The 13,261-nt window shown below is 46.5% G+C and overlaps 1 protein-coding gene across 2 annotated transcripts in view; it reads left to right on the plus strand.

Annotated features, from left to right (window-relative positions):
- Positions 1-3,563: 3,563 nt before the first annotated feature.
- Positions 3,564-13,261, plus strand: part of MIF4GD (MIF4G domain containing) — a 165,895-nt gene continuing 156,197 nt past the window's right edge. For both annotated transcript variants that reach the window (XM_069654811.1, XM_069654813.1), the window contains exon 1: positions 3,564-3,690. The gene's annotated coding sequence lies outside the window, so the exon portion shown is untranslated. The remainder of the gene's footprint in view (positions 3,691-13,261) is intronic.

The following is a 13,261-nucleotide window of genomic DNA, read 5'->3' on the forward strand; positions in this document are numbered from 1 at the left end:
TTTGAATTTATGTGTGCAGCAATGTTATTACATTAAATGGTGCTTTTTTTAAAAGTCCTCTGGCACCCATTATTACGCTTAGATAATAAAAACTATGGGGGTTGGGGGGGGTCTTGGGTATATTGAAAGAAGCTTTTCCAAGTATTTTACTCCGCAAAGATAACATTATCAAGTGCACTCCACTCTGTGCATGCAGACCAGTCTAATTGGTTTCTTCTATCATAGTGGTAGCTGAATCATATTTACATTCATAACCAGGGAATTTTGTTGATACTAAATCCTGGTCAATGACTTAATTTTCAGGCCTTGCTCATGCAGCATTTTTCTCCTGGTCAAACAGCAGCGCACACCTACCCAGGTCAGCGCTCTTTTGGCTTGTTTAACACAGCAACACCACAGATAACACTTCTGTGTACATTGATACTCGTTTGTCCATTGATCTATAAGATGTTTCATACGGTAGCTGTAGCCTGCAGTACAGATTTCGGTTACCCTGTTAGAAATATTGAATTATGTATGTTTTACATGTAGAACCCACGTCTAATCTGGAAAATGGCATTCCCCAAATGTGTAATCATGAACAAATCATGCCTCCATGTGTGCATCAGTTCTTATATCTGGCTGAAATGATAGCACCTGGAAACACAGGTTCTAGATGCAACTAAAAAAAAATCAGAAAGTCGTTTGCCATCACTTCCTATGATGTCACTTGGGGCGGGGTCAAATTCCATCACTCCCAGTGATGTCATCAGGGGGTCAAGGGTTGCCTGATGTCACTTCCGCTACTCCTGGCATTTCGTTGAAATGACATCCCCGTCGGTAAAGTTACAAAAATCATGCCAAGGGAACTTCATACCATCTTAGCCCCCCTCCTCCACTGCCTCTCTTCATCAGCCACCGCACTCGTCCCCCACTCCAGTGACGCAGGAGGGTTCAGCAGCCCAGCTGGCATCCACGCCCATAGGAGCCCGTGCAGAAAAAGAAGCAAGCACGCAGCTGTGGTAAAAATTGGATCGACATGGGGCTTAATTTCCAACTGGGTGAGTTCATTGTTGTTCTAACAGTGAAAGCTCTGTTGCGCAGATAAGGCACAGCTCTCAACTCACTCCCTTTTGGCATCCACACACCCACCAGCTCCTTTGTTTCACCCGCCTTGGATCAAGAGACTCTGGTGCATAATGAATTATAATTGTTCTTTTGTAAGAAGCACAGGGATCAGGATTTGAACCTGTTATGTTATTTGGCATTTATATAATGCTCTATATATCATTGGTATGGCCTCAAATCACTGGTAGGTTGAACGCCCTTGGGGACCACAGTCCAGGTCAGTAGGGAGAGTAGAGAGAGTTTGTGTCGCAGGGTGCGTGGGTGCACCAGTCATGTGTGCAGCTAGTGTAATTACCTGATGGTAGCTGCATCCTAGCATTAGGTGTGGTGGTGAAGATATCAGTTGAATGTGTGCCGTCTGGTGGGTGGACACCCAGACTGGCCTCTGGCTGTGCTAGGCCTGTTGGAAACTCAGGCGAGCAACTAGACCGGTTTGTCATGGGTTATAGCTGCGTTTTGTTCAGTGGTCTAAGTGAGCGGGAGCGGTACTCCTCTACTTTTTTAAATTAGGTTTTACTGTTCCTATACTTTTATTTTAAAAAGAAACTGTTCCTGAATGGTTTCGTTTTAAAATAAAAGTGTAGGAAGAAGTTGCAACTTGCACTTTCAGTGCACTACACGGAATGTTCCCTTAAACAGCAGGGGTTTGTATTGTGTGTGGGAGGGGGCATGGTGATGGGGTTTGTGGGGAGTGGGTGCTGGCCAGCAGGAAATATTGTATCACTACTTCTTTTTGTAGACTTCGACCACTGGTTTTATTAGAGTGATGTATGTTCATGGGGTAGTGTTAGTATGTGAGCAGCTAGGCCAAATTGATCGAGGGGTATATGTGTTCTTTAATTGAGTGATGGTGTAGAGAGTAAGCGTAGCGATATGATGGTTCATACATAAAGCGCCTAAGAGAACGTCTTGCCCCTGGGCTATCCTTCCTCCTCAATACTTCCACAGGCACAGTCTCTTTAAATGAACCAGTGCAGCAGGCTGTGGGTATAAAGGAAAGCCAAAGGGAAATGTAGGGAACAGCCAAAACTCAAGTTACTGATTCAGCACTGATAAGCTTCCACTTTCCATGTTTTATTTAGCCTCATGTGAGACAGTAGGTTTCAGTTATACAATACGAGATTAATTTGCAATAAACCCGTCACCCTCCTTACAATCAGGTGTCTCACTTGCCAAGCCCACTATACGCCCATTCACTTCAATGGGCTTTCACCCGCCTCAGTGACAAAAAAGCATACTTGCAAACCCTACCAATTTAGGCGGTAGGATGCTGCTTTTTAAGCAGTCCTACCGCCTACCGATTTAGTGGTAACAAATACTGACTTAAAAAGAAAGATATATATATATATATATATATATATATATATATATATATATATTGTTTTGGGGTTTTTTGGCCTGGATTTAGCAGCCCGTAAAGCCATGGTTGCAGGGTGCGCAAGTACACAGAATCCGAGGAATGTTCTTCAGTGGGGATGTGTCCAAGCAGCTGCTTTTATAATGGTGTGTTCTTACTGGCAGCAGTTAGCAGACCAGTACGCCAGTGCAACCTCCCCAGACCGCCAGAGGCGCCTGTGACATCCGCTCCAGCACTTCTGGATATCAACAGCCACATGGTTCACCGTACCTCAGCTCCCCGGTGCCATTCATCTACATGCTGGGGCGAGCGGCTGAAGAATGGCGAGCCACTCCTGCTAATGAGTTCTGGCAGGTGTGAGCTTGTGCCAGGAGCCGGGGGAAACCGCACGTTTCAGCCTCGCCCTGCGCGAGTCTCGCCACTTCCGCCCCCCTGCAAGTGCAATATGCTATTTCTTCAGCGCAGCTCGTCAACACAGCACCCCTCTCTTCGGCACCTGCCACATACTTGCCAACCCTACCTATATAGGCGGTAGGATACCACTTTTTAAGCAGTCCTACCACCTACCGATTTAGTGGCAACAAATACCGATTTTTTCAATATTTTTGAAACTTGATTCCTACAGATTTTTGGTCACAGAATGTTGGCATGTATGAAAAAGGTTGAGCACTATGGATAAGAGTGAAGAACAATGGAGAATAATCCGACTTGCTGCTGGCAGCCGAATTTGGAAAAAACATCTGCCATGAAATTCCCTCAGCGTGCACAGCACGGTTATAAATCACTTCTGTTTGGGGTGGAGGGAGCCAGGGGTACTTAACAGCCAAGAAGTCACACAAAGATCCTCTGATGCTGCAATCAAAATAGGAAAAACAAAACCACCGGCATCTACATATACATGGCGCTTCGAAACACTTACGAGATGCATAGGCGCCTTATAAATACATAATACAAAATAATACACGGCATGGCCACAAGGAGTGCGCCTTCCTCAATGATTCTCATCCTAAACACGTAGACTTCCTAGTGCAAACGTAAAGACAACAAACAGAAATACGTGATGGACGTCATGACGCCGTAAAGGCATTTCAGAAAGTATCGGCAAACTTTTATACAAGCACACAATGCTATCGAGTCTCATAGGAACTTTAAATCAGTGATTGTCAAGAAAGAAACATAAGCATCGATTTACGAAAAACTCATTTCCTGATTCCAGGCAGCAGCAGGTGAGTTCTTGTGGTCCAGCTCTTGTAGTGAATTTTGTATGCATTTCTTTTAGCGTCCATTAACTTAGACGTTCTTACCCCTTTGTTGTTATATTGATAAGAGGAGCCATTTTACAACCTCTGGAAATGCACGTTGAAGTGAGAGACTGCAGCTGAAGCTGTAATTCTTTGTATTGTACTTATCACATGTTGAAATGAAACATTGTAAGTACGTGACTTTCTAAACATCTGGTTTTGAAATTGCACAGGGCAGCCTGTTGTTGTTGGTACCGTAGACACAGTAGCTGCCCCGAAGCTCATTTACGGTACAGTTCAGGCTCTGGAAAGCTCGCAGACGCAGTAACTGCCGTGCAGCTACTACACAGACCGTGGTCTGGTGTAAGTGACTATATATATATATATATATATATATATATATATGATACCTGCGCTGGCTATGATTGCAGACGTGTACTTTCTCCAGTTCCAGTGCCTACTCTGAAAGTAATAATTCCCCAGGGCTAATGGCTGCAGATCCGGTAACTTCCCCGGGTCTAATGACCGTTCTTTGGATAATAACTGCAGGCACAGTGTCTGTTCTAGGTCTAATGGCTTCAGACACAGAAACAACACTCCGAGGAATATAGGCAGACACTACCTTGTCTAGCGCTAAGGACATACTTGTCATACTCTGGCTGGAGCGAATGAGTGCACGCACAATACCTGCTGTGGAGCTAATTACTTCTGATACAGTACGTCATACCTGCTCATCAGCTACATATGGCAATACATGCCCTGGGGCACATAATTACAGACATAGTACCGGATCTGGGATACCATTTCCAGACAGAATACCCGCTAATCCGTTACAAATGACAAAATACCTGCCCTGGGGCTTATAACCAGTGCTTTAAGTGGACCGGGGCCAGCCGGACCCAGGCCCTGGTAGTCTCCAAGAACTGAGGCTGAATCGGGGCCCTTGGGTCCACCACACCAGGGCGGAACATTATCCCGCTGCAGCCGCCACTGGAGATGAGCCCGACGTCATGATTGTCAGACAGCTGTGACTGACGGAAATGCCAGCCAGCCAGCCACAGCGTCGCGCAAATTGCAGTTTGAGTGACACTGTGGCTGACTTACACTTACGTCTGTGACGGCTGCCTGGAGGAAACACACAGCTCTCCAAGGCATGCTTGGTCTCTGCATCACTGGCCAAAACCGAGCTCTTACTCATTGGCTCTAAACAGCGCCTCAATAAACTCAACCCCAAATTACAATTCTTTCAACATCGATGGAAACCTTATCAAGGTCTTCAATAATGCCAAAACACTGCGTGTCTACCTCGACTACACCCTGACTGTATCTAGACAGGTTAACGCCACGGCCTCCGCCGCAGCCTACACCACCAAACCAATAACGGCCTGTAGACCCTTTTTATCCATTCAAAGTTGTATTATATTAGCAAGAGCCTTGATATTCTCCAAACTTGACTACTGCAACTCCCTATATCTGCGCACTAGTAAACAAAACATACACAAACTACACATTTTACAAAATAATGGCCTTAGGGTAGCCCTAAACATCGCATGCACGGACCACATATCCCATGCTAGACAGACTGCCAACTGGCAGAATCACCTTCAGATCCCTCATGATCACCCACAAATGCCTCAACAATACCGCTCCAAAGTACCTTGCCGACAAATTCTGCACCAGGACATCTTCCAGACCTAACTACGCTCACTGCCTCAACACCCCCAAATACAGACTCCAGAAATCGGGCGGCACCAGGTTCCAAGTCCTAGCGGCAAAAACTTGGAACTCTATGCCCCCATCACTGAGAGACAAAGACTCTTTCCTTGCCTTCCGCTTCAAAGTCAAAGCATGGCTCTCTTCCTCAACCCATCTCAAATAAAACATCTTGTACTCATTCCATCAACCTTCAACTGTATATACCTGTATATCATTCTCATTGTTGACAATAAATGTAATTTTGTAAATTACTTTATCACTGTATCTAATTCTTAACTGTAACCAGCACCACAAAACATGCCTGTAAATATCTGTATTTTCTGTAATTATACATGTATGTAACCTCTTAACAAGAACAAGCGCCTAGCTACCTCAGGGTTCAACGCGCTATATAAGCAAATAAAACAAACAAACTGGAGGACATGGGCCCCTGTTAGGGGCACAGCTGAATGCTGTATTACCAATGGCACAACACTGCCTTTGATTACCACAAAATTGCCTAAGGCTCTGGCCTCCAGGTGTCGGGATGCCCAATACTAGACTCTGCCCCCCCCCCACCCCTCCTAAACATACCTGCTGGGGCGGCTTCCTTTGAAGCCTGGGCAAAACTCCTACTCTGGCAAAAGGTGCTAATAGCTCCTTTTGTCCTTCCCTTTGCTGCCGGGCCTTCGTGGCACCTGAAACTTCTTCTTGCCGCCCCCACCCTTGCTTATTGATTGGACCTCTGCGTGCATGGGTCTGTCGCCATTTCGGGCCCACGGGCAAACTGCAGAACTGGCCGAGCCCACTGCTGCTGCCTGTCAGTGAGCAGAGGAGCGCTTAATGGCACAGCCTGGATCTGCCTGGCACAGGTTAGGATGTCCTTTTTTGGGAGTTTTAGCATATATGGACTATCCCTGCAGCGTGTGTGAGTTTTACTATATGTTGGACTCTCGGAACAGAAACACAGGCACACCAAGGAACACTCACACAGCAGCAGATACAGATACATGCAACTATCACACCCATGTAGCACTCAGATACATCTATTATAATCGCATAGAGATAATACCCACAAGCAAAAATAAAATACACCTACAGAAACTATATACATAGGAACTATTTTCTAAATTCACAAGGAACCGGTGAACATAAATAGACCATGGAAGGGCCCTGCGGGAAAGTATATGATTTGAGGCACACATGGAAGGAGAGGGGTTTTGGGAGAGAGGAGGAAGTGTGAGGGATGGAGAGACATAAATCGAGCGCAAAACGCAGACAATATGATTGACTAAGAGAACACGGGAGAAAGAGCGTGAGAACATGCGAAAAAGAGCGTGACAGTCAGACCTAGAGCCAGAGTGTTAGGCAAGATTGTATGCAGTACCCTTTGGGTGCACTACAACAACCCTGACCTCCTGGCAATAGGAACCCAACCTTTGGTGTAGGTCTGTACTACACAGGTTGGTAGCGTGTTGAGCAGCCAGGCTTATCTCAAGAGGGGCCAATGTGAGCTGTAGGGGAGTTACACAGAGATTCACAGTGACAAGTATTCAAATAAAACGCTTGCACACGAGGTTTCTTGATTAAACAATTATTAATTTATTTAACAGTCAGTTTGAGTAAGCCTTCTTCAGAAGGGCAATATAATAGTAACACCCAAATACACTCCAAAATACACACTCTTAATATTTCCAAATCAGTAAGTACCCATTTGGGATGGACACAGACACTTCCTACACCCTCAGGTGACTTTAGTAACTAGGCCACTGTGGACATTAATATACCACTGTTTGCATTTAGAACCAGACTTAAGAGTATGTCAAGGAAAAAGGTTATTGAACAAAACAAGAGATCACCCAAATATCCTGAAGCAGGTAAGTACTTTTGGACCCCTCCAGCACTCTTGTTGAGGTGGCTCAGGCTCGGTCAGTCCTGCTTCCTGGGAGTCTGAGTATCTTCCTGGAGCTCTTGGCCAACTTAAAAGCAACACATACAAACTGGTGTTCCTCTCCCTGGCTCTACGGGTTCCATCAGCAACTGCAGTAGAAATTCAACCAGCTTCGAGAGGATGTCGAGGTGGCTTACTTTGGAGTTGATTGGTCCCACCAACTCAAGAGGAGAAATCGTCCTTGCAGGGCTTGTCTAGTTGAGGCAAATCAGAGCTTCAGCACAGCAGCAGGGCTTCACCGGGCAAACCAACGGTCCAGGAGTTGCAGCAGGCATCTCCTCCAAGTTCTTCTTTGGATTCCTTTGTCCAGTGGTCGACTCTGCCTTCCAATCCAAAAAGCCTCGCCTTTTATGCAGGTTTCTCCCATTCATTCCAGTCTAGCTGTCAGTCACCCAGCAGGGTGGCTGTCCTTGCCAGACAGCCAGCCGGCCAATCACCTAGGAGTGCATTCCTGTGTCCTAGGAGACTAATCACAGGGAGTTTTGGGCACCTCCCTCATCTTCGTGCCCCCGCCAGACACCCTGGAGCTAGAGGCGGGTCTCACTCGTGAATCCCACCAAAGACAAAACGAACAAAGGGACCAAACCTGGTTTGGCGCACAGAGTAAATGTCAAGAAGGACCTTCCTACAAAGAAATGGTGAAAAAAGACGACCGGGGCCATTTTGACATAAATTGCACCCTCTGGTGCTTTACTGCAGCTGGGAACGCAACCCGTGGTAAAAGCACACCACAGTAGTTAAAAGTAAACCGCTGTCACAAGCCATTCATTGCGGAAAGGGTAACATCAAAATTTTACATGTGAAACTAGACAAAGGGGATACTAAGTAACCCCTCCAACACCCTATTGTAAGATAGTGTGTGCTGGGTCTAGAAAGTTACAAATGTAAGTAAGTCAATTTAACTTGACTGCTCCTGGAAGCAGTAGTTTATCCAAGAGAAGGTATTTAAACCTCAGGTAATCTAAAATTCTTCCCTGTGCCACTGCACTGAAGGTGCTTTGTGACACAATGTGAAAGATGATGCCTATGGAGTTTGTCAGACTCCACAACCAAAAGAATCACAGGGTTCAAATCATGACAAAAATACATGAGAGAGTAGGAAAAAAGGTCTCACTCTCTCCAGGTTAAAAATTAAAGTCCTCAAAATCCAGCAAAGTTGCTGGGGTCTCTAAGGTAGAGAGGAATTGGCACATTTCTGAGAATTCTCCCTAACATAGAGCCTGGGAGAGACACACACAGGGTGCTGCCGTGTAATCACAAGGACACACACAAACATGGTGCCAGGTGCAGGGCAGGGCGTTAAGTGGATTACGTCGAGGCCCAGCAGACTTCAAAAAGTGGGGCTCAGCCAGGGCTCCCCATCCCACAAGGAAACTCTATAGTTGTTGTTTTTTTTTTTTATATAATGGCATGGTATATTAATCTAAGCTATGAAGTGAATCAGAATCACTTACAGAGCTGCAGATAAGACACAGTGCCATTAACTGATTTTCCCAGGATCACACGCTTTGGTTGTACCAAGCAGATGGTGTTGTGCTATGCACTTAGGTAGGCCAGATCACCCCTGTGCAATTTTACAGGTTCTTCTTTAGGTCACGCCTATCGGACAAGCCACTCCCCAAATGAATATCCCCCCACAGCCCTTAATTTCCTACCCCACTTAAAGCACTGCTTATAAGTACAGACACAATGCCTGCTCTGAACAGCATTTACTCTGGGGCTAACCATTCCAGACACAGTATCTGCTCTGGAGCTAATGGTATTTAACGTAATACCTGCTCATGAGCAAATCTGGGGTTAATGACTGCAGACAGAGTAAAAACTCCATGCACCTTTTCCTTCTCATGTGTCCTTTCCCATTCCTAATTCACCACTGGCACCTCGAACCACACTCTCTAAAATGAACGTACAGTGCAAAGAAGTGATCAGTAGGGATAAACCATTATGCCCCGATTTTAAAAACATGTTTGGTGCAATTGATGGGATGCTCATTCACTTCACTTGTGCCGAAAAGGTGGTGAACCGTGCACAAAGGACATTTAAATGTGTGCATCATAGTTGTGCACGTTGAGGTGCTCTTTTTCCCACCAAATGCACAACTGCACAAGGCAGAGGGTGGAAAGGGGGTTTTGGGCATTTTCAAGTAAATCCCGATTTTCAAAAGAGGTGCACTTTTCAAAGCACAGGGAAAACACATTTCCCTGTGCCAAATTTGGAACAGGTGCAGGGGAATATCAAATATATGAGTAGGTCACTTATGACCCACTCATGTAATGAGTGAGTGAATGCTGTGTGTGAATAAGCGAGTGAATGTTGAGTCAAATGTGGTCAAATGTGTCTCCATGTTCGTGCTGGGCCAGGGAGCTGATTTTGGCTGGTAAAGGCAGCACAATAGCAATGCGCTTTAAAAAATGCATTGCCATTTTCAACAGTAAGAACACATGATGTAAGCCCAGAGTCCTTGAACTATGTAGATGGCTGGGAGGGTGGGTGGGAGAACCTGTGGGCTGGAGGTAACCTTTCTGTTGTTGTTTGTTTGTTATTCGAATATTCAATAAAGAAAGTTTCAAAAAAACTATGTCGATGGCTCCCGGTCCAAAGTTTCTGTGAGTGTCCAGCTCTCTCGCCAGCTGTTGTACGTGTCCTTGCACTGTATGAGAACCCACCCATAGTCCTCGTCTCCCCTAGAATCCTCGGCCATATCTCCTCCCAGCTTCCTGTGGAGCGAATACTCGTACCAGCCATCTAATTTTTTCTCTGGTGCCCTGTGGCCCGTGACTCTCGCTGCAGGTGAGGCAGGACAATGTCCCAGTCTGAGAGAAACCTTTGGTGATCCCCCTTGAATTGAATAGGTCACCCACTCCAGTGCCACAAAGTTCCAGGTTTAAGTAACCCATTTGAGTTCTGTGGGGGCCGATTTTTTGTTTCCATTTTGTGTGCCACCACAAGCGTTGCCGTAACTATCAGTATTACGTATGTCTTTCTTTGAGCTTTCGAGGGTAGATTTTTCCAGAACCCCACCATTCCCAGGATGGCCATCCCTGTTTTGTCCGGCATCTGACTCCCAAAAATACTATTCAATGCTGCACAGGTCATGTCCCAATTAGGCTGTATGACTGGGCATTCCCACTTGATATGCTTCTTCAATCCCAGTCCCCCACTTCCCCTCCAGCAGAGCACTGACGTAGTTGGTGAGAATTAATGTAGTTTTTCTCGGTGAGATGCCATTGGACAATTATCTTAACCCACATCTCCTGAATCTGGATGGCCTGCGTGAGTTTGGGGATATCTGCCCATAACTGGGTCCAGCCCACTCCAGCGGCTGCCCTACTGCAGTGCCCCACTGCAGTTTCCCACTGCTTCATGTAGTGTCATGCCTGGCTCCTTGCACCTTCTGCTATAATCCCACACAACGCTCCTACGAAATGCCTGTCCCTGTGTCTATCGTTGCAAACCGTTGAAAGGGCGTGAGATCCCTGGTGGCAGCTGACCTGACCATTAGGTTCGTAAGCCAGTGCCTCAGTTCATTAGGGATACCTCTCCCCCCTCATCTAGCCCAAAGCCCTGCTTGCACTGTGCAAAGGATTTTATGTCCTGACCCGAGAACATGCCACGTAGTTTGCGGCACCCTGCTGCCTCCCACCCCTTGAAGGCACCCCTTTCCATACCCAATGTGAACTGGGGATTTCTAAACCGTGACATCAGCAGGTAGGGGAAGGTGGTGAAGTTCACCCTCCGCACCAGCTCGTTCCATAAGTCCTCCACTAGGGCCCCTATCCTGCTACGGTACATGTTTACAGGTCTATCCCTCTTGGACCGCCACAACACCTTGTCCAGAGGCAAGCGCACCACTGCTTTGTCCATTCGACACCAGACCTTCCCGCAATCGCCCCTGAACCAATCACTCTGATTTGTGCTGCAAGGAAAAGGAGGCAGAAGTTTGGCACTCACAGCACTACCTGGCTTATGGGAGACATTAGCATCTGCATAGCTACCCTGGTTCTCATGCGGTTCCAAATAAATGACCCCACATGTTTTTGAAGGGCCCTGAAGAAACCTTGGGGCACCCCCACTGGCAGGGCCTTGAAATAGTACAGGAATGTTGGCAAAATCACATTTTTAGGGCATTTATCCTCCCCATCCAGGATATTGATAAGGGCACCCATTCCGCCAGCAGCCGCTGCAGCTTTTCCGTTAAAGGCGGGTAGTTAGCACAGTAAAGAGCAACCAGAGAACCAGTAATCTGGACTCACAAATATCTAATGCCTGTTTCTGTCCATTTATCGGGTACTATACCCTGCAATTCCTGAACCTTTTCTGAGGGGACGGTCATGTTTAATAACTATGACTTGTGGGCATTTATTTTTAACCCTACCACCTCCCCAAAGGGAAGAAGCTCCTTTGAGATCCCTGGAAATGAGGTTTCTGGGTTCTGTGATCGAAGAGGAGCATGTCATCATCAAAAGCTGCGACTCTATGCTCCTCACCCCCAAAGGGAATCCCCCTATTATCCGGGGAGGCCCTAATGCTGACCAAGAGTGGCTCCAGCTGGTTGGCTTATAAGAGCAGGGAGAGCGGGCAGCCCTGCTTAGTGCCTTGTGAGACAGTGATCCTCTGGGAAAGTTGCCTGTTGATTTCCAGGTGCAAGGAGGGAGTTTGGTAGTTAGCTCTTACCATTGAAAGGAATTTAGAACTGAATCCCATAACCTCCCTGGTATGGAAGAGGAATGGTCATTCGACAGTCGAATGCCTTCTCAGCATCCAACGCTAGTATAAGTGCAGGGGTTCTAGATTTATTTACTTTTTCAATTAGATGACCGACCCGCCTAACATTATCCGTCTGCCTATGCCTAATAAATCCCGACTGGTCGGGATCAATCCGTTTGGGGAGGAGCTTATCCGGGCGTGACTCCAGGACCTTGGTGTAGATCTTTGTGTCTAGATTAAGGAGGGCAATTGCCCGGTACGAACGGCATAGTGACATCATTACCCAGCTTTTGGAGCAGCACAATCTTGGCTTCTTCCATTGTCTGGGTGATGCACCCTGCTCCCCCCATCCCATCTTCCCCCTAAAGAGTTGAAGAGCTGGACTAAGCGCAGTATCAGTGCCTCTCTAAAAGTTTGGTAGAAGTGCGCTGGAAAGCCATCCGGGCATGGATCCTTTCCTGATGGCAAGACAGCTAGAGCCGCCCTTCTTAAGGAGTAATGTTTCCCTCAAGTTCTTGAGGAGTAATCTTAGGGAGTGGGAACCGAGACAGGTATTCCCTTTGGGCTCCCTCCTCAGTGGAATCTGATGTGTACAGGGATGAATAATATTCTGTGAAGACTGAAATTATGTCGGGTAGAGCAGTTCTTTCTTGCCCCCTCCCGCCTTTATTTTAAGGATTGTCCTTGACACTTCTTTTATTTTCCTAATCAACCTCGCTGACAGGCGTTCTGCCTTATTGGCTTTGACAGAATACCTCTGTTGGAGGTAGAGCAATGAACACTCTGCAGCTCTATTCTGCAAAACATCTAATTGGACCCTAATCAGCTGATCTTCCCTTTGCAACCTTCTCCTCGCGTTATTTGCCATTTGAGCCATTATTTGTTTAAGGGGCGCATCCAATTCCTCCTGGAAAAGCCCTAGCTGTTTGTCCCTCTGACACTTCATCACAATGAGCTCCCCCCTCAATGTAGCCTTAAACACGTCCCACACCACCTGGTCGCATGCACCCTCTGTTGCATTAAGTGCAAAGTAATCCAAGATTTTTATGTCCTCACATAGGACTCCATCCTTAAGGATGTGGCTAGGTAACTTCCACCGCAATAGGCCATAAGCAGGAAGATGGCACCACCTGGTTGTGGAACACCCTTGTGCTCCTGTCTTATCTTGGTTCCCAGTCCAGATGAAAGTCATCTACAAATATT

This window comes from Ambystoma mexicanum, chromosome 3q (assembly GCF_040938575.1).
Source record: "Ambystoma mexicanum isolate Mex_15411 chromosome 3q, UKY_AmexF1_1, whole genome shotgun sequence".
Taxonomy (NCBI): Eukaryota; Metazoa; Chordata; class Amphibia; order Caudata; family Ambystomatidae; genus Ambystoma; species Ambystoma mexicanum.